Here is a 27,851-nt window from a genome sequence, read left to right on the forward strand (position 1 = left end):
ATGGCTCGCTGCCCATCAAAATGTCACAGATCCTCTTCCATACGGTAGCTTTACCACTGAAAGGCAGTTGCCTAGCCAGGACCTCAATCTCCCACCCACCCCTTTACCTTCAGTTATGGTCATGTGACTGAATGCCAATGGGAGGTAAGCAAAAATGATGTTTCACTTCTAAGCTGGGGTATTTAAAAAACAAGTTTGCTTTGGCCACTCTCTCTTCCCTCTCCCAGGCTGCAAGGTGACACCTCCAAGTATAGCAAATGGCAGACCCACAAGATAGAGGCAGCCAGGGTCCCTAAAACACTGAGAGAAAACAGCTCTCTGACAGAGGACAGTGTGTTGGAATCTATTAATCCGTTGAAATTTGGGTGTTTGTTACAGCAGCTGGTGCTACTCTTAGAAGCATTCATTTTATAATATTAATATAATATAATAATATATATTATAAATATACTTTTTTCTTTAAAAAGAGAAAAAAGGGAGGGGGGACAGTCAGTGGAAAAGCAAACCTCCAGTTGCTAACCCTCCTTGACCCCCGAACAATTACATAAACTATGGGTCTTTATTAACGCATATTTCTATCAGCGTGTTATCTCTAGTTTCATTCCCCTAATCCCAAGGAATCAGTGTTACTTTAGTCCGAAAAGGCAACTGACAGTATCTCATGAACATAATGCTGCAGTAATGTCAGAAAGGTCTTTCAGATACTCACAAAACTTACATTAACATACTCAACCTTTCATTGTTGTCTTGAGTCACAGAATAAAATGACTGACAGCTAAAGAATACAGGTGAACATTTCATAATCTTCTTTAGTAGGGAAAAAAATAAGGCATATATAGTGCTGTGAGCTTAGGATTTGGCAATTCTTATTCTTCTTTCAAATTATTTCCTCTCCTCACTACTAACAGAGTTGGAAAGCCCTTGTAATAATTTAATTTTCATAAAATCAGAGCAATCATATACACTTCAATTCAAGCCTTGTAAGGATTTGTGTGCATGCATAGGTGAGCACACATGTTTAAATATGGAAAGCAAAACCTATTTAACAAGTTGTCCTTATCTAAGTAGCAAATATATCATAGCCATTGCCTTTGAGAATATAATTTATGCATTACATACTAAATATGTATATGGTATATAACTATGAATCATGTCTCAATCAGAAAGTATACTGCAACAATGATTATTTTTAAAGCACACTTCATTTAATAACTTCCCACTCTTGAAGAAACAGGTTCCAAGTATAAAGGGTAATGAGAGAGCCTAAGACATTTGCTTTAATCACCTTTTCTAGCCTGTGATCCAAAGGGAATAAATGTATTATAAACATTTTCAAGGCAAACAAACAAACAAACAAAAGGTGGGAGCATGCCACTAAGTGCATTTCTAAAAGAAGCAGTCTTAGAAACAAGTAGTTGCTTCAGCTTTGAGAACATCTGTCCTGCTGGCTTCCAAGTACACGGAAAGCACACTTAGAAATGATGTTTCTTCTCACCAGCCCACTGAAGGGAAGCGCTTTTCTTTTTCTACTCTGAGACCATCAGTCTGTTATCAGTTCATGCATCTAACATGAAGCCTTTCAGACTCAACATTTTTCTCCAGGAATATGAATTTCATAACCTGGATTCTTATTTTCACTTTCATTTCATAGAAGAAATATAGAAATATTGAAATGGTAAAGGTTCAGATCCTGAGATGGGATGAGGAACATCTCCTGAACTCCTGAAGATCAGGTGCAAGTACAATCTGACTCTCAAATGAAGGATATTCTTTGCTGCCATGAAGTGACCAAGATCCTACTTACTACCACTTGGAAAAAAAGCAAGATATGTTGGTAATTTTAAAAAATAGAAAATACAACCAAACAAAATTAAGTAAAACGTATTCCTGTAACCAAAATTAACCAGTTATCTCATTGTTATACAATACTCAGTGCATGTATATGTATGTGCAGACATATGTAGGCTTTCAAAACAAGCTCACACACATTCCATATTACAACCTAATTTTTCAGAAAATTGTATCTTTTTATTACGAATCTACCTATGAACATATCAATAAATGACCATCTACAATATTGTAATAGCTAATTAATGCTTTTTTAAAAAGTCATTTTAGAAATTCTTCACAAAAAACTTGAGACAGTACTGCAAAATACGATTTTTTAAATGTAAAATTTCTTACTTTTAAATCATTGTGCTAAGAATGAGGAGAAATAAAACACATACATAAAACACATGCATCATTGCTTCCACACTACCTTTTTTTGCCACATATTCTAGCCTGATGCAACTTCCTACTAAACGGTGATAGGCCCTCATCTCTGCCTCCGTTATCCGCACCAAGGTGTAAGGTGAGTATCTAGGATCTTGCTGCTCACACTTCGTGCACCAGACCACCACTGGATTCCAGGAAACGGTGCCACCTCGCTCGCTCTCCATTTCTCTCTAGGCACTGCACTCACACAGAAATGTTCAATCCTCTCTCCCAGTTAATCTCCCTGAAGTTCACTCAAGGTCATTTCATGGCTGAGAGCTGATCCTTTTGATTGGTGAGTGCTCACAGGTTTACAGCCCCAGCAGATTATCAAACGTACTCATTTAGAAACAAAAGGAAAACTGGGGGATGACAGAGAGGGACATCCTAGCTTCAGTGAGAATCAGAATTTTTTTTTTAGAAGTATCATATCATCACATCATGAGACACAAATCAGGCCACCAGATATTTAAAATAAAATGATAAGGATAAACTTTTTAAAGGATGTTCTAAAAAAACAAACAAACAAACAAAACAAAACAAAAAACTTATTCCAGGCCACAATTCTACCCTCCTCTTCTAACCTCTCTAGGCTGCCAGTAATAAAATCCAGAGGCTTAACGCTGCAGCCAGTAAGATTCACTATCTGAGCAGGCACCTTAGATTGACATGGCAAACGGTAAAGGTTCAGATCCTGAGACAGGATGTACAGCGTCTCCTGGACTCCTCCTGAAGATCAGGTGCAAGTATAATCTGATTCAAACGAAGGATATTCTTTGCCTGTCATAATGTGATCAAGATTCTACTTACTACCACTTGGGGAAAAGTGAGTTCACCTTTCAAACTGTGCCATGCAGAGAGTATGATATACTGAGAGAGAGGCTGCCTTTCCCTGATGCATTTTATTTTGGTTCTTCATGCTTAATGGTATTTATTAATAATGTGCTTCCATATTTAAAGAAAGAGTACAATGCAAAATAGCCAATCAGCAAGTAATAAATGTTTTTACACAAACCTCTCATCTTTATTTGTATCATTCAAGCTAAAATTTCAGAGTAAGCCTTGCAATTGGCCAAGGAGAAACTGGAAGACATTTTTTTTTATTATTTAAAAAGGTTTTTAACTTTATTTGGGGGAGGGATAAAAATGTACAAATATTAAACTATACATTTCAATGAGCTTTGAGAAAAAAATACATCCATGTAACCCATACCTCTTTCAAGATGTAGAACATTTCCATAGCCCCAGAAGACACCTTCAAGTCCCTTCCCAGTCAACCCTGGTTCCTAGGCAACCACCATTGTGACTTTTTTTGAGACAGACTAGTATTGCCTGTTCCAAAACATCATATGGTATAATAATACAGTATTGATTCTTTTGTGTCTAGCTTCTTTCTATCAGGATAATGCATTTGAGATTCATCCACAGTGGGTATCAGTAGTTCATTCATTTTCATCGCTGAGTTATATGTCATCATATGGACAGCTATTGCTTGTTCATTCTCCTACTGACGGACATTCAGGTTTTTCCCCAACTTGGACTGTTTTAAATGAAGTTGCTATGAACCTTCATGTAAAGGCCTGTGTGTAGACATGTTTAGCTTTCTCTCAGACAAATATCGAGAAATGGTATTGATGAGTCAAAGGGTAGGGGTATATTTAACTTACAAGAAACTGTCAAATGTTTCCCCAAAGCAGTTGTACTAGAAAGCACTTTAAGATTAGAGACTACTCAGTTGATTAATTAGAGCTAGTTCTTTGTTGTTGTTAAAATTACAGTAAGTTTGTGGAGATGAGGGGAATTAATGAAATCGTTATCAAGTTATCTGAAAGAATATAAAAGGCTAGAAGGGTTAGGAAAATGTTTTTTTGGCCAGGCACAGTGGCTCGCACCTGTAATCCTAGCACACTGAGAGGCTGAGGCAGGAGATCACTGTAGCCCAGGAGTTTAAGACAAGCCTAGGCAACATAAGGAAACCATGTCTCAAAAAAAAAGGTTTTTTAAAAAAGCAAATGCTAGATAAAGAGAATTTCTCCTGGCAGATATTTTAAAGTTATTATGTTAGCACTAATAAAATACAAAGAATGAAACAAGACCCAGGAATAGATTATAAATTCAAAAATAACAATATGCAAAGAATGAGGCATTGCCAATCAATGAAGAAATACTTAATAAATACTACTGAGAAAATTACAAAAAATATATATCAGAAATTTAAAAGTTGTGTAAAAAAAAATAAAACCACTAAAAGATACTTTAAAAAAAAAAAAAAAAAACCCTGATGATTATTTACTTATTCTTTACTTGAGGAAGGATATAAAAGCAACAGAAGAGGCCAGGAGCAGTGGCTCATCCCTGTAATCTCAGCACTTTCGGAGGCTGAGGCGGGCAGATCACCTGAAGTCAGGAGTTCAAGACCAGCCTGGCCAAAATGGTGAAATCCCGTCTCTACCAAAAATAAAAATATAAAAATTAGTTGGGTATGGTGGGCACCTGTAATCCCAGATACTTAGGAGGCTGAGGCAGGAGAATTGCTTGAACCCGGGAGGCAGAGGTTGCAATGAGCCAAGATCGCACCGTTGCACTCCAGTCTGGGTGACAGTGAGACTCCGTCTCAAAATAAGTAAAGTAAAATAAAAGCAATATAAGAAATTGTAACCTGCAAAAGGGTCTTGCCGCTCACCGCTTCTCAAAATAAGTCAAAAATAATGACGAGTTGTGATAAGAGAGAGCAAGATTGTATTATCCATGCTAGCATGGGAAGAGTAGAAAGCAATTCCACTCTTAAATTTGTGGAGGGAACACACGGGTTTTTAAACAAAGGGCTCGGAAAGTAGAAGAGGCAAATGGGGCTACAAGATTCCAGGTGGCATGACTTGCTCAGGTGGCTCTGGTGGCCCTCGAATTATTGTCTCATTTGGTGAAGGTGCTGGCACCTTCGTAGATCCTGCCAGGTTGTAAATTAGTCTTCAGCTGGGTGTGGGTTCCATCCTTGAAGGAATCTTTTGTTGAAGAGAGAATTCTGGAGGTGCCTGGTCCCTATTAGGATCTGACTCCTGAAGCTTCTAACAAAAAATATGACCAGATAAGACCACATGGTCTGTGCTTAATAAGCATTAGGCAAATAAATGTTCATAAGGCATGAGAGTATAGTATGGGAAAGGAAAGGGAGTGGAGGTTCGCAGCACATTCCATTGCTGTCTTTTAAGATGAGAGGCACATACATGCAGTTTGTCTCAAAGTTATATCTTGAAACTGACAGGGGTAAGAGGAAAAGGGAAAGAAGAAAAAAATGTTTAAAAAGTGGTTTGAGGCTCAGCTAAGCTGATGGTTACAAAATAACAAAATAAAAGATCTATAGATTTGACTACATACAATTTTAAACCTTTGTATGTTAAAAGACATCAAAAACAAAATTATAAACAGCAAACTGGAGAACACAAAACCTTCTATAAACTTAAGAAAGGCTTAATAGCTTTAACATTTAAAAAATTTATGCACAAATGCCTTGGTCCCAAGCCAAATATTAACAAGTCACAGAGCAAAAAGTAAAACAGCTAATAAAATATTAAAATCATTAGAGTTCACTCATAATTTTTTAAAATTCAATTAAAATGAATACAAAAACACATTTATCAAACAAGCAAAAATTCAAATAAGAAAATAAAAATATGCATCACTAGAAGACTAACATTACAGATACTGCATCATTCCCTTCACATGCATTCTTTTAAAACAACCCTGCAAGTAAGTTCTGTCATTAGCTCATATGTCATACAAAATCACAAGTGCTGATAAACAGATCAAGTGAAAGCAAGAACCCCCACATCCTGTTGATGGGTATAAGTTTCCCAGAAGGCAATCTGACCAAAACATATTTAAAAACTTAACACTTACACTCTCTAATGCAATATTTTCTAGAACTCTACTTGTAAAACAACAATATGGGCCGGGCACGGTGGCTCACGCCTGTAATCCCAATACTTTGGGAGGCTGAGATGGGTGGATCATGAGGTCAGGCGTTCGAGACCAGCCTGGCAAACATGGTGAAAGCCCGTCTCTACTACAAATACAAAAAAATTAGCCGGGCATGCTTGTGGGCGCCTATAATCCCAGCTACTCAGAAACCTGAGGCAGGAGAATCACTTGAACCTGGGAGGCGGAGGTTGCAGTGAACCGAAATCTCGCCACTGCACTCCAGCCCGGGTGACAGTGCGAGACTCCATCTCAAAAAAAGAAAAAAAAAAATCTGAAATGTGTGCAAAAATTTCTGACTAAAGATGCTCCTTGCATCTTAAAAATAACATTGGGAAACTGGGAATAACCTATATGAACAACATAATTTATGGTAAAATCATGTAGCAAAAAAATTATAAAGCATTAAAATATTATCTATGGAGATGTCTGAATAGAATTTACAATATAATTGAATGTATAGTATAGTTTTCAAAAGCAGAATATAATCTATATAATTCTATCTGTAATATGTATGATACATGTAAAGAAAGCTAGATCATATCATCTTAACTATGTAAAAATGCCAAAGGAACGAAAAGCTAATGGGATATAGCTCAAAAGGTAACTGTGATTATTATTAGAAAATGGGATTATAGACTTTCTTTCTTGTACTTTTCTGTATTTTCCAAATATTGAACAATGAGCATGTATTATTTTTTCTGTATTATTTTTCTTTGCTAATTCTTCTTAAAATTGTTTTTTTAACCAATAGTATAAGTCACTCTTTTGGGGATACAGTTCTATGAGTTTTGACAAATGCATAGAGTTGTTTAAGCATCAACACAATCAGGATACAGTATAGTTGATCGCCCCTGTGTAGTCAAACCACTCACCCACCCTTAACCCCTGGCAATCACTGCACTCCTATAGTTTTACCTTTTCCCAAAATCATAGAAAGATCAGTATGTACCTTTTGATTCTGACATCTTTATCTTAGCATAATACATTTCAGATGTATTTACATTATCATCTGTATCAATAAATCATTTCTTTTTATTATTGAATATTCCACTGGGCAGATGTACCACAGTTGATCACTTCCCCAGTGAGGGACACTTGGGTTGCTTCCAGTTTTGTTTTTTTAGACAGGGTCTCGCTCTGTCGTCCAGGCTGCAGTACAGTGGCATGATCTCGGCTCACCACAACCTCTGCCTCCCAGGTTCAATCAATCCTCATGCCTCAGCCTCCTGAGTAGCTGGGATTACAGGCGCGAGCCACCAGGCCCAGCTAATTTTTGTATTTTTAGTAGAGACAGGGTTTCAACATGTTGGCCAGGCTGGTCTCGAACTCCTGACCTCAAGTGATCCGCCCGCCTCAGCCTCCCAAAGTGCTGGGATTACAGGCATGAGCCACCAATGCACCTGGCCCTGCTTCTAGGTTTTAGTGATTAAGAATAAAACTGCTATAGATATTCATGAACAGATTTTTAAGTGACCGTGAGTTTTCGTTTTCTTGGGTTGCGATTACTGAGTCATATATTAAGTGTATGTTTAACTTTATAAGAAATTGCCAACTGTTTTCCAACATGGCTGTACCATTTAACATTCCCACCAACAGTGCATGTAAGATATCCAGTCCCTTGTCATCTTCACCATGACTTGGTATTGTCATTTTTTTTAGTCACTCTAACAGGTACGCAATTTCACTGATGACTACTGATATTGAGCATATTTTCATGTGTTTTTTACTATCTGTATATCTTGTATCTTCCTTGATAAAGTATCCATTCAAATCTTTTGCCCATTTTTAAATTGGGTCATTTGAGTTTTTTTATTATTGAATTTGAGAGTTCTTTTTATACATTCTGGATCAAGTCCTTTGTCATATATGCTATTCACAAGCCTTTTTTCTTTTTTTGAGACAGAGTTTCGCTCTTGTTGTCCAGGCTGGAGTGCAGTGGTGTGATCTCGGCTCACTACAACCTCCGCCTCCCAGGTTCAAGCCATTCTTCTGCCCCAGCCTCCCCAGTAGCTGGGACTACAGGTGTGCGCCACCATGCCCGGCTAATTTTTGTATTTTTAGTAGAGACGGGGTTTCACCACGTTGACCAGGCTGGTCTCAAACTCCTGACCTCAGGTGATCTGCCCACCTTGGCCTCCCAAAGTGCTGGGATTACAGGCGTGAGCCACCATGCCCAGCCTATTCACAAATCTTTTTTCCCCAGTTGGTGGGTTGTCTTTTCATTCTCTAAACAGTATATTTTGCAGAGAAAAAAAAAAATGTCAATGTTACCAAAATCTAACTTAAATCAAATTTCCTTATGAATCAGACTTTTGGTCTTGGTGACCAACTAAGGTCACAAAGATTTCCTCCTATGTTTTCTAACAGATTTCTAATTAGCTCTTACATTTAGGTCCATGATCCACTTTGAGTTAATTTTTCTATATGGGGTGAGGTATAGGTAAGGGTTCAATTGTTTTGCACATAGATGTCTAATTGTTCCAGCACCATTTGTTGAAATTGCCATTGCATCATACTCCATTGAACTGCCTTTATACCTCTGACAAAAATCATTTGGCCATATTTGTATGGTACTATTCTGGATTATCTACTCTGCTCCATTGATCTACATGTCTATCCTTTTGCCAGTACCACACTGTTGTGATTACTTTGCTTTAAAGTAAGTTTTAAAGTTAGGTAATGTGAATCCTCCAAATTTGCTCTTTTAAAAAAAATTGTTATTATAGTTCTTTTTGCCTACTATAGTATCTCTTAGCTGATTCTCAATTTCTACAAAAATACATAATAGATTTTTGATTGAAGTTGTGTTTAATTTATAGATCAATTTGGGAAGAATTGACATCTTGAGTCTTCCAAACCTTAAATACGAATGATATATTAGTTTTATAAACAGTTTTTAAAGCCCTTATGAAATATCACATAATGCTCATTCTCCTCCCTCTTTCTTCTGCTTATTTTTTAGATTCTACTGCAAAGCCCATAGAAAATGACCAGAAAACATGATCTTTCTTTTTAAAATCTGGGTCAGTTTTCCCAAGGCACTGAGGGAGAAAATGGCCACCTCACATATGAGGTTTGTGTAGTGGAATTTTCCTTCTCATTTCTGCACCATATGTCAAGGTCTAAAATCCCATTTCACAGCCTGCAGGCTTGTTCCTCCTTTGCAAGCAAGGCTAGAGGTATAAATACTGCAATAGAAATAAGATGGAATGAAGAATAGGAGGCTGAGAATGCAAGAGTTCATTAGGCCTGTCATTCTAGTCTAGGTCCTGCACCAAACCCTCTTCATGGTGGGGGAGAAAAATGAGGAAAGAGAAAGGTGCCATGGGGTATGGGAGGTGCCAGTAAATTGGTGACGGTAAGGGCTGTGAAACCCTGAGGTGCTAGGGTGGCCAGAGGACACTTTCAACACAAAGATGCCTCTGGCTCCATTTCAAAGTGCCTGTGTTGCTAGACACAGGCTCTGTTTGCTCTGTTTGCTCCCCACCTTTGGAAAGTTATCTTGCAACCCCCGATCTTCCGTGTGCATGATTTTTGAGACACTGGGAGAAAGAGCTGGATTGCACAACTGAACCAACCAAGTGCAAAAGAAAGGCAGTCACTGAAAACTGGAGCCCAGAGCAAAGAGGCCAGGAGACCACAAGATCAGCCCAATGATGAAAGAGAACCTGGGAGGCTTGGGACTCCACGAGCGACCTGGGAATGATGGCTGACTTTGCCTAAATACTGTCTTATGTTTGCTTAAGGTCTACCTCCCCATTAGACTGCAGGCTCCAGAAGGACAGTCATTCATTCATTCATTCCTCCAGGCCCCCTACCTGAGGAGCTGGGCAGGATGCTGCAGCTGCAGCAGTGGAGGCCATGGCCTGGTTCTGGCCCTCAGAGGCCTATGGCCATGGGCAGGGGTTATCCCCACTCCTTCATACCCCATCCTCAGCCCTGGCCCAGTGCCCAGTTCCCACAGGCCTTTAGGAAATGTGGTTAGTCTTTTTTTTTTTTTTTTTTTTTGTGACGGAGTCTGGCTCTGTCGCCCATTCTGGAGTGTAGTGGCGCCATCTCGGCTCACTGCAAGCTTCGCCTCCTGGGTTCACGCCATTCTCTTGCCTCAGCCTCCCAAGTAGCTAGGACTACAGGCGCCGCCACCACGTCCGGCTAATTTTTTGTATTTTTAGTAGAGATGGGGTTTCACCGTGTTAGCCAGGATGGTCTCCATCTCCTGACCTCGCGATCCACCCGCCTCGGCCTCCCAAAGTGCTGGGATTACAGGCGTGAGCCACCGCGCCCAGCCGTGGTTAGTCCTAAATTGGGGATTAAAGAGGAGAAACAGGCTGAAGGACCTCTTTCCCCGCAGCAATTTAATTAATTCTAGCTTCCCAGGGTATAGAAAGAGAAAGCTAAAATGAATGTGAACTGATCTGACAATAGGTAGAAAAAAACAGACACATAATCCAAACCCTGGGCTGGACAGGGGCTAAGCTCAGATAACTGAACAAAGAAATCCAGAGGCAAGTCTTCTAAGCCTCTGTGCTCAAACATTTTGAACACCTGTAGTTTGTCCACATGTATACCGTTTGTACTTACAACCCCCTCATAGTAAAGTCCTCTAAATACAAAGAGTCTTCTATACTAAATAAAAGTGCATAGTGGTGCTGCCACCTTGCCATGATAATGAGAGGTTATAACTTTATTAGATTATTAGACTTTTTGCTTAAGACTCTAGTGCTTAGCATGGGAAGTGCAATTAGGCAACACTCCTAAACATTTCTTTCTTAACAGGCTTATCCTTATTTAAGAATTATGTGTTTATTACTTCTGCATGTTTAGACTACAAAGTAAATTCTCTAGCTTTAGTTAACAGTTTTTCTTTGGAAGAAAGTGACTATTAATAAGTCAGCTTTTCAAGGGACTCATAAAATACTTAAATTCAGGGATTAATGCTTTCATTTTCTATTCTATTTTTTCAAAAGATTTTTCAAAACTCAGTAATAGCACTTCTGTCATTTGCTGGTTTATATATCACTTTGTCAGGTGAAATTAAACCAAATATGAGCATTCAAAGGCCTTGAAGCCAGCCAGACCTGACTTTCAATTCTGACATTTCCTCTTGCTATGACCTTGGGCAAGCTTCCTAACCTGCTTAAGCCTCAAATTTCTCCTCCATATAAATAGACTGCATTTACCATTAAACTTAATTAAATAAACAATGTACATTTAAAAAGCACAACTTGTGACACTAAAAGGCAGGAAATAAATGGTAGCTAAAATAACATCTTTTTTTTTTTTTTGAGATGGAGTTTTTGCTCTGTTGCCCAGGCTGGAGTGCAATGGTGCAATCTTGGCTCACTGCAACCTCCACTTCCTGGGTTCAAGTGATTCTCCTGCCTCAGTCTCCTGAGTAGCTGCGATTACAGGTGCCCACCACCATGCCTGGCTAATTTTTGTATTTTTTAGTAGAGACTCGAGGTTTCACCATGTTGGTCAGGCTGGTCTCGAACTCTTAACCTCAGGTTATCCACCCACCTTGGCTTCCCAAAGTGCTAGGATTACAAGCATGAGCCACCGCACCCAGCCAATAGCATCATTTTAAATGTTATTTCCATATCCTCTAGCCTTTCCAATCTCTTACTCCTAGAAAAGGATCTATATGAGGAAGGAAAAACAATGAGACACCATAGATCTGCCTTCAAGCTTGAGGTCATTCTTTCTTTCAAGGCAAAGCTCACTATTGAGCTTTGTTGTCCAGGGAAGGGTTATTGACCATGGAGGCCTAGGCAGAGACTACAATAAATTGGACAACTAGTGCAGAAAGACCAATGCAATTTCTAAAAGTGGCTGTTCCCCTTATCTTGCCAATTAAATAGCTTTTCCCCTGCATCTGCCTAAATCTTTTCCTTCCTTCAAGATCAGCTCAAGTCACATCTCATATGAAGCTTTCTCCAATCACTGAAGCTCACAATAACTTCTGCCTCCAAACTCTCACACCACTATCTATACTGGCAATTGATCAAGCATCAACTTGTGACTTTCTGCAGTCTTTCTTAATATACCTATCAGATTGGGCCTTGAACTCCCCTCCAGTCCAGTGGCCTACAAGTGTCCTCTCCAAACCCCTCAGATCCTTTGTTATCTGGATAAAGCAGGGACCCATGGGTGACTCAGCTGGTATTAAGAGCTCAGGCCCTCAGATTCCCCATAATTCTCTCCCCATGACAGCTTGTGGGCCATATGCCTGGCCCACTGCCTTCGTCGTGGTGGGTGCTGTCTAAATACCATCCATTCATTGACCAGTGACATCTTAATGTAGTTATGGTGCCCAAGCACCTAGGCAGTCACATAGGGGAGGTAGCACACTGAATATAGGGCAAGGTTCCTATTTTTCCCAGGGCCAGCCCGTAAAACTGCCTAAGTATTTTACATTCTTAATGATTCTAAAAGTTGAAAGCATAAGGCCAGCACTTCCCAGGTTATTAGATTTGTTTTAGGATGACTCTTCACCTCAAAGCCCTCTTCCCTGAGGACTTCTACCCCCATGCCAACACCCAGCCACTCTCTAAATCCACAGCTGAATAAAGAGCTGATCTGCAGAGAAAAGCAGACGAATGGTATAGACACAGGAGGGAAGCAGAGCACAGTGACCAGATGACACCAGAGAGAGAACAGCTGTCTTAGCTCCTGACTGTACACCTTGCTGATGAGGCCCAGGGGGACCTCCTGCTCTGAGGTTCTGTGAGATACTCCATAGCCTGGAGAGCACTCAGCATGGAACAGCAGTGGTCAGGAGCTCAGACTCTGAAGCCAAGGCCTCCTGGGTTCAAATCCTGGTCCTGCCACTTACCAGCAAGATGCTCCAAAAGGAGCTAATTTTTTTTTTTTTTTTTGCTTTGTTAATTTGAATTAAATATTCATGTCTTTGGTAATGTCAGTGTGTTAAATTCCAAAATCTCTTAAGTTTATTATAATAATTATTGCCTGCCAGTATGAACTAAGTGCTTTAATTTCACAAGTCCATGACAATGAGATAGTCTTCCTTTTCAGACTCATTAAAATCAATCAATTGCCATTTCTCACAATAAGCAGAAAGAGCACTTACACTCATTTGGGAAGAGCTGGCCCATGGTGCCAGATTTGGGCTCAGAGGCCCTCTGGCTGGGTCATATTCACTAACACCCAAAGGGAAGCCAATGTGATAATAGCCTCACCCTTCAAAGAAAAATTCCAAAACCAGCAGGACCATTTCCATTTTGATCCTCAGTGATTTCAAGTATCTGGCAAAGATTTTTAAATTAGCCATGTTAATTAAGTGTAATTTTTTGCAGAAATGTTAGGCTACTTGAAGCATTTTTTTTTTTTTTTTTTAATAAGGAACACACATGAGCTTTTGGAACACAAAGGATGGCCTGTGGCCATAGCTGAGAAGTACAGGAAGCCCTGATAAGAGGCCAGCTACCCAGACTCCCTAACATCAGAGGTCCTTGCCTTAGTTGGTTCCTGGATAACAAATGATAGGAAGTATGTTCATCAAGCTTAGCATCCTTGAAAATGAACTACAGTTGTTTTAACATTCAAGATCCTTGACATCTGGCTAAACACAGAGAAAAACTTTGAGACCCAGTTTTCTGGTATAGCTTGCAAATGTTGTAGTATGGCAAACACTGTAACATGCTGGAAAATGCCATGATGAAGGAAGGCCGTGTACATGAATTATGTTTTCTCTGTGAAATGCACGGAAGGTTAAAAAGCCAAGGAGATGTTCTGCTTCCACTAGAAGCCAGAATGCTAGAAGGAGGCTCAATACTACCCTAACGACAACGACAAAAAAAAAAAACCCAGATAAACTACAAAATCATAACTTTTCTTAAATGCATATAAGCAAATAAGAAGCAATCCCCTAAAAGTTTTAAATTAATTGTATAAGACTGAGTGAGACTAGACTAATGGGAGCATACTGAGCCCCTAGGAGTCACCGCAAAGGGAATTCACAGCTACTTGCAGGCTCTTCTCTAATTGTTTGTTTGTTTGGTTGTTGTTGTTGTTGTTGTTGTTGTTGTTGTTGTTGTTTGAGACAAAGTCTCCCTCTGTGATCCAGGCTGGAGTGCAGTGGTGCGATCTCAGCTCACTGCAACCTCCACCTCCCAGGTTAAAGCAATTCTCCTGCCTCAGCCTCCTAAGTAGCCGGGATTACAGGCAACCACCAGCCACCAAGTCCAGCTGATTTTTGTATTTTTAGTAGAGGCGGGGTTTCACCATGTTGGCCAGCCTGGTCTCCAACTCCTGACCTCAAGTGATCTACCCACCTCAGCCTCCCAAAGTGCTGGGATTACAGGCGTAAGCCACCATGCCTGGCTTTCTCTAATAGTATTTTTAATGGATTCCTTAGGATTTTCTATATACAAGATCATGTCATCTGCAAATACAGATAGTTTTACTCCCTTTCCAATCTGTATGTCTTTTCTTTCTTCTTTTTTTTTTTTTTTTTTTTTTTTTTTTTTTTTTTTTGCCTGACTGCTCTGGCTAGAACATCCAGTACAATGTTAAATAGAAGTGATGAGGATGGACATCCTTGTCTTGTTCCTGATCTTTGGGGGAAAGCATTCAGTCATTCAACACTAACTATGACGTTAACTGTGGGCTTTTCATAAACACCCTTTATCAGGTTGAGGAAACTTCCTTCTACTCCTAGAAGTGTTTGTTTGTTTTTTATCAAGATAGGGTGTTGAATCTTGTCAAATGACCTTTCGGCCTCTACTGAGATGCTTATGTGGGTTTTCCCCTTTATTCTATTGATATATGTATTATATTGATTGATTTTTGGATGTTAAACCAACCTTAAATTCCTAGGAAAAATCCCACTTGATCATGGTGTATAATCTTTTTTGTATGTTGCTGGATTTGGTGCCAGAACTTTGTTGAGGCTTTTTGTGTCTATAGTTGACCTTTGAACAATGTGGGAGCTGGGGTGCCAAACTCCCTCAAAGTTGAAAATACCTGTATAACTTTTGGCTCCCCCAAAACTTAACTACTAATGCCTACTGTTGACTGGAAGCCTTACCAATAACATTAACAGTTGATTAACACAAATTTTGTATGTTATATGTATTATAAACTGTATTCTTATAATAAACCTAGAGAAAAGAAAATGTTTTAAGAAAATCATAAGGGAAAATATTGTTAAGGTCACCCCAACCAGGCTATTCCCTTCCCTTCCCATGGGTCTTACGATGCAGTCCTTTGTGACCTCCGCATAGCTCCCTCAGGGCTAAAGACAAAACCCCCCACGTCACTGACCCCTCCAGTAACTGTCCAGGCAGTTACAGGACGCAGTTAACATGTCTGCTCACCTTGCAAAACAAAGCTGGCAAAAACATCTCCAGGATGCGGTCAAGACGCCTGCACCCCCGACTCAGCTCCCCTACCCTGGCCCAGTTCCTCGCCCTGCAAAGCCCTGCTGTAGTCTGTCAGTGGGGCTGCCTCCTCTGCTTTTGTCAGGAGGTAGCCCGGCAGGACTGACAATAAATCAGCTTGCCTGAACTTGGGTCTGTTGGCCTCATTCCTTCCTCAGCTGTCCTTCCAATTATCCCTTACAAATATATTTACTATTCATTAAGTGTAAATGGATCGCCATAAAGGTCTTTATCCTCCTTGTCTTCACCTTAAGTGGGCTGAGGAGGAGGAAGAAGAGGAGGGTTGGTCTTGCTATCTCTGGGTGGCAGAGGAGAAAGAAAACCCACGTATAAGTGGACCTGTACACTTCAAACCTATGTTGTTCAAGGGTCAACTGTATATTCATAAGAGATTTAGCCCATAGTTTGCTTTTCTGTTGCATTTTTGTCTAGTTTTGGTATTAAGGTGATACTGACCTCATAAAATGAGTTGTGGAGTATTCTCACTTCTTCTATTTTTCGGAAGAGTTTGTGAACAATTGGTACTAATTCTTTTTTAAATGGCTGGTAGAATTCACCATGAAGCCATCTGGTTCTGAACTTTTTTGTGTGGGTGGGTAAGTTTTCAAAAAATTACTAGTTTTAAAGTTTTTTTTTAAAAAATTACTTCTTATAGGTCTATTCAGATTTTCTATTTCTTGAGTCATTTTTGGTAGTTTGTATAGTTTTAGGAATTTGTCCATTTCATCTAGGTTATCTTATTTGTTGCCATATAGTTATCCACATTATTCCTTTACAAGTCTTTTTACTTATGTAAGGATGATAGAAATGCCCCTCTTTCATTCAAGTCATTTAAGTCTTCTCTTTTTTCTCTTGTTACTCTATAGCTAAAGGTTTATCAATTCTGTTTATTTTTCAATTAATCAATTTCTGATTTTGTTGATTTTCTGTATTGCTTTTCTATTCTACATTTCATTAATTTCCTCTAATCTTCACTATTTTCTTCCTCCTACTTTATATTTAGGTTGCTCTTCTTTTCCTAGTGTCTTTTTTTTTTTTGAGATAGAGTCTCACTCTGTCACCTAGGCTGGAGTGCAGTGGCACAATCTCAGCTCACTGCAAGCTCCGCCTCCAGGGTTCACACCATTCTCCTGCCTCGGCCTCCTGAGTAGCTGGGACTTCAGGCGCTCGCCACCACACCTGGCTAATTTTTTGTATTTTTCAGTAGAGACGGGGTTTCACCATGTTAGCCAGGATGGTCTCGATCTCCTCACCTTGTGATCTGCCCACCTTGGCCTCCCAAAGTGCTGGGATTACAGGCGTGAGCCACCGCACCCGGCTAGTGTCTTAAATGTGGAAGATTGGGTTATTGATTTGAGATCTTTCTTCTTTTTTAATGTAAGCATTTGCAGCTATAAATTTCCCTCTCAGCACTGCTCCCATTGCAACCTCTAAGTTTGAGTATGTTTTGTCTTGATTCTCACTCATCTTAAAGTATTTCCCTTGTGAGTTCTTGTTTGACTCATTGCTCTTTATATGCATGCTACTTAACTTTCACATTTTTGTGAATTTTTCACATTTCCTTCTGTTGTTGATTTCTAATTTCATTCCATATTGATTAAAGAACATACTTTGTATAATTTCAATCATTTTACATTTATTGAGGCTGTTTTAGAGTCTAGAATATGGTCTGTCCTGGAGAATGTTCCATGTTCCTTGGAACACTTGAGAATGTTCCAAATGTATATTCTGCTGTTGCTGAATGGAGTTATTCTGTGTTGGGCCTGGTTGATTTATAGTGTTGTGTAGGTTTTCCATTTCCTTGTTGATCTTCTGCCTGTTGGTTCTACACATTACTGAAAGTGACATACTGAAGTTTCTAACTATTATATTTAATAGTTGAATTGAATTTTTTGTTGTTGTTGAGACGGAGTCTTATTCTGTTGCCCAGGCTGGAGTGCCGTGGTGCAGTCTCTGCTCATTGCGACCTTTGCCTCCCGGGTTCAACCGATTCTCCTGCCTCAGCCTCCCGAGTAGCTGGGATTACAGGTGCCCGCCACCACACCCGACTAATTTTTGTATTTTTAGTAGAGACAGGGTTTCACCATGTTGGCCAGGCTGGTCTCAAACTCCCGACCTCAAGTGATCCACCCACCTCGGCCTCCCAAAGTGCTGGGATTACAGGCGTCAGCCACGGCAGCCAGCCAATAGTTGAATTTTCTATGTCTCCTTTCAATTCTGTCAGTGTTTGCTTCATGTGTTTTGGAGCTCTGTTTTTAGGTGTTTGTAATTATTATATCTTGCTGATAGATTAACCCTTTTGTCACTATAAAATATCCTTGTTTATCTCTAGTGACTTTTTTTGTTTTAAGTCTACTTTATCTGATAATACTATCATCATTATAACATACATCATCATGTATAGTTACAATTTGTATCATACATCTTTTCCCATCCTTTTACTTTTATATATCTTTGAATATACTAATTGTATCTTTGAATATAAAGTGTGTCTCCAGGAGACACCATATAGTTGGCTCTTATTTTTCAAATCTAGCCTGACAATTTCTGCCTTTTGACTGGATCATTTATCCATTTGCACTTAATATTATCGATATAGTGGGATCCATGTCTGTCATTTTAAGTTTTGTTTTCTCTGTATCTCAATTTTTTTCACTTACTGCTTTCTTTTGCATTAAATAAAAATTTATAGTGTAGCATTTTAATTCCTTTGATAATATTTTCATTATATATTTTAAGTTATTTTATTAGTGGTTATTCTACAGTTTATCATATACATCTTATCAAAATCTACTTCAGATTTATACTAACTTAATTAAACCTGAAATACAGAAATGTTACTTCTATATAGTGCTAATCCCTCTTCCCACTTTGCTATTATACATAGTATATCTACATATGTTATAAATCCAACAATACATTGTTATAATTACTATGTTACATAATTTTATGTTTAGTATAGAATCTGAGACAAGAAAGGAGAACAGTGTATATTTATAGAGTTTATAACATTAACCTTATTTACTATTCCTGGTTCTCTTCATTTGTTCCTATGGATTTGAGCTACCCTCTGGAGTCATTTCTTTATTCCAAATGCAGCTTTTCTCCTACCCACTTCCCCTGTTCTCTTGTTAAATATATTATGTTACTGAATATTATAGACCCAACAGTACATTATATGCAGATGCTCCTCAAGTTACAATGGGGTTATGTCTTGATAAAGCCATCATAGGTCAAAATAATTGTAAGTCAAAAATGCACTTAATGCTGGCAACACAGCAGACAATCCCTAATTTACGATGGCTTGATTTATGATTTTTCAACTTTATAATGGTGTAAAAGCAATATAGTTGGCCCTCTGTATCTGTGGGCTCTGTATCCATGAATTCAACCAACTGAAGATCAAAAATATTCAAAGAAATAAAAAACAATACAACAATAAAAAAATACAAATTCTAAATATAAAGTACATCAACTATTTACATAGCATTTATATTGTATTAAGTATTATAAGTAATTTAGAAATCAGGCTGGGAGTGGTGGGTCACACCTGTAATCCTAGCACTTTGGGAGGCCGAGGTGGGCAGACCTTGAGGTCAGGAGATCGAGACTATCCTGACCAACATGGTGAAACCCCATCTCTACTAAAAATTTTTTTAAAAATTTAGCTGGGCGTGGTAGTGCGTGCCTGTAATCCCAGCTACTCGGGAGGCTGAGGCAGGAGAATCATTTGAACCAGGGAGTCAGAGGTTGCAGCGAGCCAAGATCGCGCCACATCACTACATTCCAGCCGGACAACAGAGTGAGACTCTATCTCAAAAAAAAAAAAAAGAAAGAAAGAAAGGTAATTTAGAGATAATTTAGAGTATACAAGAGGATGTGCATAGGTTAACCATTTATATCATTTTATAAAAGGAACTTGAGCATCCAAAGATTTTGGTATGCGCTAGGGGGTACTGGAACCAATCCCCCTTGGATACCAAGGAATGGCTGTATTCATTCAGTAGAAACTGTAACCCCATCTTAAGTTGTAAGAAGCTCTTCAACTTATGATGAAGTTACATCCTGATAAACCCATTGTTCAGTCAAAAATTTGTAAGTTGAATCATTGTAAGCTGGGGACCACCTGTACTTTTATTTAACATAATTGCTTTTTAAATCAGTTACGAGAACAAAGAAGAAATATGCATTTACAGTGTCTTTCATAATCACATAATTACCTTTACTGATGCTTTGTTTTCCATATAGATTTGAATTATCACCTGGGGTCACTTGCTTTCAGCCTGAATAACTTCCTTTAGTATTTCTTAAAAGGTGGATCTGTTAGCAATTAATTATCTGTTTTTGTTTATCCAGGAATGTCTTTATTTTGCCTACATTTCTTAAAGAGACTGCATTAGTCATTTTCACACTACTATAAAGATACTACCTGAAACTGTATAATTTATAAAGGAAAGAGGTTAAATTTACTCACAGTTCCACATGGCTAGGCAGGCCTCAGCAAACCCACAATCATGGTGGAAGGTGAAAGGGAAGCAAAGCATATGTTTAAAAGATGGCAGGAAAGAGAGAGTGTGCAGTGGAAACTGCCACTTTTAAAACCATCAAATCCTGTGGCCAGGCCTGTAATCTCAGCACTCTGAGAGGCTGAGATGGGCAGATCACCTGAGGTCAGGAGTTCGAGACCAGCCTGGCCAGCATGGCAAAACCCCGTCTGTACTAAAAATACAAAAAGTTGCTGGGTGTGGTGGTGCACACCTATAGTCCCAGCTACTTGGGAGGCTGAGGCAGGAGAATCACTTGGACCCAGGAGGCAGAGGAGGCAGAGGTTGCAGTAAGCTGAGATCATGCCACTCCACTACAGCCTGGGTGACAGAGTGAGACGCCATCTCAAAAAATTAAATTAATAAATAAAACTGTCAGATCTTGTGAGAACTCCCTCACTATCATGAGAACAGCATGGAAAAACCACCCCATGATCCAATCACCTCCTACCAGTTCCTTCCCTCAACATGTGGGGATTCCAATTCAAGATGAAGTTTGGATGGGGACACAGAGCCAAACCATATTATTCCACCCCTGGCTCCTCCCAAATCTCATGTCCTTTTCACATTTCAAAACCAATCATGCCTTCCCAATAGTCCCCCAAAGTCTTAACTCATTTTAGCATTAACTCAAAAGTGCAAGTCCAAAGTCTTATCTGAGACAAAGCAAGTCCCTTCTGCCTATAAGCCTGTAAAATCAAAAACAAATTAGTTACTTCCAAGATAAAGGATGGTGCACACATTGGGTAAATGTTCCCATTCTAAATTAGAGACATTGGCGAAAACAAACGGGCTACAGGCCTCACGCAAGTCTGAAATCCAGTAGGACAGTCATTAAATATTAAAGCTCCAAAATGATCTCCTTTGACTTCATGTCTCACATCCAGGGTAAACTGATGTGAGGGATGGGCTCCCAAGGCCTTGGGCATCTCTATCCCTGAGGCTCTGCAGGGTACAGCCACCGCAGCTGCTTTCACAGGCTTGTGTTGAGTGCCGGCAGCTTTTCCGGGCACACAGTGCAAGATGTCAGTGGATCTATCATTCTGGGGTCTGGAGGATGATGGCCCTCTTCTCACAGCTTCACTAGGTAGTTCCCCAATGGGGACTCTATTTTTCCTCCACACTGCCCTAGCAGAGGTTCTCCATGAGGGCTCTGCCCCTGCAGCAGACTACTGCCTGGACATCCAGGCATTTCCATATATCCTCTGAAATACAGGAAGTTTCCCAAACTTCACCTCTTGTTCTGCGCACCTACAGGCTCAACACCACACGGAAGCTGCCAAAGCCTGGGGTTTGCGCCCTCTGAAGCAATGGCCTGAGCTGTACCTTGGCCCCTTTTAGCCACAGCTGCAGCTGGAGTGACTGGGATGCAGGACACCATGTCGCAAGGCTACACAGAGCACTGGACCCCTGGGCCTGGCACATACGACCATCTTTTCCTCCTAGGCCTCTGGGACTGTGATGGGTGGGGCTGCCATGAAGGTCTCTGACATGCCCTGGAGACATTTTCCCCATTGTCTTGGGTATTAACATTCAGCTCCTCATTATTATGCAAATCTCTGCAGCCAGCTTGAATTCCTCCCCAGAAAATGGGTTTTTCTTTGCCACCACATGGTCAGGTAGGCTGCAAAATTTCCAAACCTTTATGCTCTGCTTCCCTTTTCAACATAAATTCCAATTTCAAACCATCTCTTTGTGAAAGCATATAACTGAACACTTTCAGAATAAGCCTTGAATGCTTTACTGTGGCCGGGCATGGTGGTTCATGCCTATAATCCCAGCACTTTGGGAGGCCAAGGTGAGTGCATCATTTGAGGTCAGAAGTTTGGGACCAGCCTGACCAACATGGTGAAACCTCATCTCTACTAAAATTACAAAAATTAGCTAGCCATGGTGGCATGCACCTGTAGTCCCAGCTACTCAGGAGGCTGAGACATGAGAATCACTTGAACCTGGTGGGCAGAGGTTGCGGTGAGCTGAGATCATGCCACTGCATACCAGCCTGGGCAACAGAATGAGACTCTGTCTCAGAAAAAAGAAAAAAAAAAAGAAAGAAAAAGAATGCTTTGCTGCTTAGAAATTTCTTCTGCCATATACCCTAAATTATCTCTCTCAAGTTCAAAGTTCCACAGATCTCTAGGGCAGGGGCAAAATGCCACCAGTTTCTTTGCTAAAGCATAGCATGAGTGACCTTTACTCCAGTTCCCAAAAAGTTCCTCATCTCCATCTGAGACCACCTCAGCCTGGACTTCATTGTGCATATCATTATCAACAATTTTGTCAAAACCATTCAACAAGTCTCTAGGAAGTTTCAAACTTTCCCACATCTTCCTCTCTTCTTTGGAGTCCTCCAAATTGTTCCAACCTCTGCCTGTTACCCAGTTCCAATATCACTTCCACATTTTCAGGTTATCTTTACAGCAGCACCCGCACTCTTAGTACCAATTCTCTGTATTAGTCTGTTTTCACACTGCTATGAAGATACAACCACACCAGGCGCAGTGGCTCATGCCTGTAATCCCAGCACTTTGGGAGGCCAAGGCGGGTGGATCACAAGGTCAGGAGTTCAAGACCAGCCTGACCAATATGGTGAAACTCTGTCTCTACTAAAATACAAAAATTAGCTGGGTGTTGTAGCGGGCACCTGTAATCCCAGCTAATTGGGAGGCTGAGGCAGAAGAATCACTTGAACCCCAGGAGGGGGAGGTTGCAGTGATCCTGGGCAACAGAGCAAGACTCCGTCTCAAAAAAAGAAAAAAGATACAACCTAAGATGGTGTAATTTATAAAGGAAAGAAGTTTAACTGACTCACAGTTCCACCTGGCTGGGGAAGCCTCAGGAGACTTATAATGATGACAGAAGGCAAAGGGGAAGCAAGGCACGTCTTCACAAGGCAGCAGGAGAGAGAGTGCTCATGCAGGGGAAACTCCCACTTTTAAAACCATCAGACCCTGTGAGAGCTCCCTCACTGTCAAAAGAATAGCCTGGGGAAAACCACTCCTATTATCCAATCACCCCCCAAATAGGTCCCTCCCTTAACATGTGGGGATTACAATTCAAGGTGAGATTTGGGTACGGACACAGAGTCAAACTATATCAGATAGTTTTGCTGAATACAAGATTCTTGGTTGATAATTTTCTTTCTTTAGCACTCTGAATATGTCATACCACTGCTTTCTGGCATCTATCGTTTCTGATGAGAGTTGGTTGTTATCCTTATTAAAGTTTCTTTGTATGTGATGAGTCATTTTTCTCTTCTTTCAAAATTGTCTCATCCTTCAATTTCAGCATTTTTACAATAATGTGTTTGGGTGTGGATCTCTTTGCCTTCATCTTACTTGAACATCATTGAGCTTCTTTGATGTACAAGGTTTTTCATCAATCTGGGGAATTTTTTAAATCATTATTTCTTCTGATACTTTTTCTGCTCCTCCTCTAGCTCCTCTCTTTACATTTCATGTATATTGGTGCACTTAATAGTGTCTCACATTTTTCTAAGACTATTCATTTTTCTCTCTTCTTCAGATTGCATAATCTTTATCAGTCTATCTTCAGTTCCTTGAGTCTTTGTTCTTCCAGTTCCAATCCACTGTTAAGATTCTCTAGTAAATTTTTAATTTCAGTTATTTTAGTTTTTTATAGAGACAAGGTTTTACTATGTTGCTCTGGTTGGTCTTGAACTCCTGGCCTCAAGTGATCCTCCTGCCTGGGTCTGGGATTGCAGGTATAAGCCACCACACCTGACCTCTTTGAACATATTTATTGTGGCTGTATTGAAGTTTTTGCTAAATCTGACATCTGGGCTTTCTCACAGGCAGTTTCTGATGCCTGCTTTTTGTTTATATAAGAGTCACACTTTCCTGTTTGTTTGAAGGTCTCATAAGTTTTGATTCAAAACTGGACATTTGAGGTAACATACTATAGCAACCACGAATACCAATTCCTCTTCTGCCCATCTCTGGGGCTTGTTTTTGTTTGTTTGCTTGTTTAGTGACATAGCTAGACTGTTTCAATGAAGTATATTTCCCTTGAAGTATAAAGACACTCATGTCCCTCCTCAGACAGTGTTGCTTTGGTTGTGCCCATCGTCTGTGTGGGTTTAACAGAGTTGTACTGCCTGTCTCCCTTTCGGATCTCTCTGCTGTCTGCCTTTGTTGATATCATACTCAGCTGTTCAACTCCACCTACCTACTGTTTGCTCTATGGTTTTCAACAATGCCCTGGGGCATACAATTGCTCCAGTCTTATTCAATTAAATTCAGGCAAAGATATTTTTTAAGGCCAATCTTTAGGTTCCCTATAATTCTAGTAAGGTTCTTCTTAGCTGCCTCTTTCCCTGGTTCAGAGTCTCTGATAAACAAGCTGGCCTATAGTTTAGCTTGTTGCTCTCACAAAGCTACCAGGCTCCTCTTAATTTCTTGCTCTCAAAATCTCCATTGTATTCAAGAATGCCTTTAGACTTGAGCTTTCCCATACTCTGTTTTAGCTAAAGTCAATTATTTTGGGGAGAGCTTCAAACCTTCTATTCTTCTAGACTGTCTCTACTTCTAGGCAAAATCTCGGCCAGGGTAGTAGACTGGTCTTGGCTTGCCTCTCTCAATGTTGAACCTCCATTTTATGAGGGAGCTGGGGCAAAAGCAACCAGGTCTCCGTATTCTCAGCCTTCTGCACCTGGGATAAGGCTTCTGTCCCATGAATGGGGGCTAGGTGGAATGAAGTAGACCCTGACCTGTCAGCTGGAGGCTCTCCAGGAACTTGGCCTCAGTAACTTGGAGTTAGAGAAGAGAAATGCTGGACACCTGCCCCTCCTGGCAAGGGACTATATCCCTTCACTGAAAGCTGAGGAGAGAGGAGCTGGGAGGGATGAGAAGAGAGCAGGTCATGCTCAGGTACCATAGACACTCACTATTCTTACCAAGATTTAGTAGATTTTCTTGAATAAATGTATTTTTTTTCATTTGCTGCATGCCCTTCAAACAACTTCCAGAGGCTTTAGAAGGTTGGCTTTTAAAATAATTTTCACCAAGTACGGTTGCTTCACTGAGGAATTGTGACTCTTCGCACTGGCATTTCTAGAAATGGAATTCCAACTCCACAACTGTTTCTTTTTAAATGTAACAAAATGTTAAGGGCAAGAGAGCTTTTGTAGACATTTAAACATTTCTTAAATTTTATTTTGCACTTTTAAATTTGTCGATCAATTTTTTTTAGGGTTCAAACATTTTTAGTAGGCCTTGAAGAGTCTGTGAACACTAGGCACAGTGTCTACAGAGCCCAATCGAAAAAGAGCCCAAGTGTAGCCAGATGGGGAAACATGTCCAGCCATCCCCACTGGGCACATTCCCACCTGAGTAGCAGATACCCTACTCTAATTAGACTCTTCTTTCAGTACTAACAGCTGAGGCATGGACCCTAGACATTTCAGCTGCTAACAACATTGTTTAATAATGAGCCATGGGCTGAATTCCTCAGTTTAGTATTCTTCTGGCTGCATGTTATCAATGCTGACTCCGTCCCAGAAGTAGCAACCTGGGTTACAGATCAGTTTCCTAGAGCCTCTGTCACCAAAAGAGCCACCAATCCGATCTCCAATTATATAAGGAATGTTTCAAAAGATATTCTTTTCTGCTTCACAGGTAATTGGATGTAGCCAAACGTATGAAGTCATTTTAGAACAATGATAAGATCAAAATGTAAAATAATCACTTCTAATATGAGGTAGCAAGGTGGAAAGTGAGCCAGGATGGAAATGCAAAACCTCTATGGGGGGTTACTGACACGGACCATTTTTTAAATTTTATTTATTTATTTATTTATTTATTTTGAGACGGGATCTTGCTCTGTCACCTAGGCTGGAGTGCAATGGCACGATCTCGGCTCACTGCAACCTCCGTCTCCCGGGTTCAAGCGATTCTCCTGCTTCAGCCTCCCAAGTAGCTGGGATGACAGGCATGCATCACCATGCCTGGCTAATTTTGTATTTTTAGTAGAGACAGGGTTTCTCCATGTTGGTCAGCCTGAACTCCCGACCTCAGGTGATCTGCCTGCCTCAGCCTTCCAAAGTGCTGGGATTACAGGTGTGAGCCACCGTGCCCGGTGACATGGCCCATCTTGATGACTATGGGTTTCCAGTGATTGGAAGCCCCCGTGTGAGCCATATGTGCCCTGTCTATCAAAATCCTAGAGCAATTTCAGATGCATTCATAGATAGTCCACGTTACTTTGACAGCACCTCCACATATAAACAGCAGTACAGCAAAAGTTGCAGATATTTCAACAGCTGAAAGGGACAGGATGGGGAAAATCAACCAACACTTTTCTGACACTGGAATTCCGTAAACCAATGTGACTCTATGGTCCAGAATCAAGGGGAAAGGATGGTCCTACATTTGTCCTGCATGGATAAAAACACATCTAGACATGTGTTCACATGTGAACTACACATTTTATAAGAGTTCCTGACAAATGGACAAAATCCAAAGAAGGAGGACCCTAGAGTGAAGCACACCACATGAGGAACACACAAAGGGCTTCACATTTCCTTTCAAATGGGGGTTTGGAAACAAAATAGTTATCTTCAAATATTTTATAGCTGTCCTTAAAAGTGTAAAAACTGCCTGGTACTCCAGCTCCATTCCAAAACACAATCATTCATTCATCTATTCAGCAAACATTTATTCTGCATCTCCTCAGAGTGAGGCCCTGTGTTAAGTGGCTATCTAGGGGTACATAAGACTCTTCGTAAGTAATGAAGAGTCTAGAAGCAGAGAGGGTTAAACAAGCATGCGAATAACCCAGTAATCATAATACAGGGGAGAGTATGATAGGCATCATGTGAGCAGAACAAAGCTTACTTTGGAATTCAGAGTCAGGAGTTATCATGTCCCACTAGCAAGATCAGAAACGACACTATGAAAGAGATGGCATTGCACTGGGTTTCAAAGATGTGTACTATTTCTGTGAGGAGAAATATACTAAAGACTTATTCCAGGTTGGAGGTAAAAGTGCAAATACTTAGAGGTGAGAAAAGGGCTGGAAAACATAATGGGACAGAACCAAAGAACTGATGAGTTCAAGTTGACCAACCACAGGTATAGAAATCTCAAGTATTAGGGGACAAAGCTAGAACTTTATAGGCCCAACAGTGAAGAGCTTGTATCTTAGGCTGCAGAGAATGACTAGGTGCAGGTATTATTAAAAGCTTTGTAATATAGAGTGTCGTGTTTGTTTGACTCCTAGCATAGATCAGAGGCAGACACAGAGAGACAGGAGGTTTGCACAATGGCTAGGTAGAAGGAAATGAAGTCCTGAAGTAGGATTGAGGCAGGTAGCAGTGGGGATGGACATGAGGGAAAAAAGCTGTGAGGTATTTCAGAAACTGAATCAACAGCAGCCAAGACACTTCTGGAAATATGGGAGTGGGTGAGGAGGGATAACTCAGTTATCAAGTCTAAGGGACGCAGAAAGAGCAGAAACCCCTGCTGGAGGAGAAACTGACTCAGGGTCAGAGCAGGCTGAGTGAATATGGAAGACAGTGTGGCTACCCTGGAAAGTGGCTAGGATAGGACCAGGAGAATGTTCTAACCCAAAGCCTTGCTCTAAGCACCTCTCAAACCTTCCCCAACTCATGATCACCCCCTCAGAAGCTACTTGATAAGGAAATACCTGAAAA

The 27,851-nt window shown here is 40.3% G+C and overlaps 1 protein-coding gene and 1 long non-coding RNA gene across 5 annotated transcripts in view; both read right to left on the minus strand.

Moving 5' to 3' along the window:
- The window catches only part of MCF2L2 (MCF.2 cell line derived transforming sequence-like 2), a 253,443-nt gene that overhangs the window by 222,373 nt on the left and 3,219 nt on the right, over window positions 1-27,851 (minus strand). The window lies entirely within an intron of this gene.
- Window positions 16,558-21,624, minus strand: LOC144339057 (uncharacterized). Its single transcript, XR_013413690.1, has 2 exons — window positions 20,869-21,624; window positions 16,558-17,640 (listed from the first exon to the last, which is right to left on the minus strand). It is a non-coding gene; the product is annotated as an uncharacterized LOC144339057 (long non-coding RNA).

The sequence above is a fragment of the Macaca mulatta genome, chromosome 2 (assembly GCF_049350105.2).
Source record: "Macaca mulatta isolate MMU2019108-1 chromosome 2, T2T-MMU8v2.0, whole genome shotgun sequence".
Lineage (NCBI taxonomy): Eukaryota > Metazoa > Chordata > Mammalia > Primates > Cercopithecidae > Macaca > Macaca mulatta.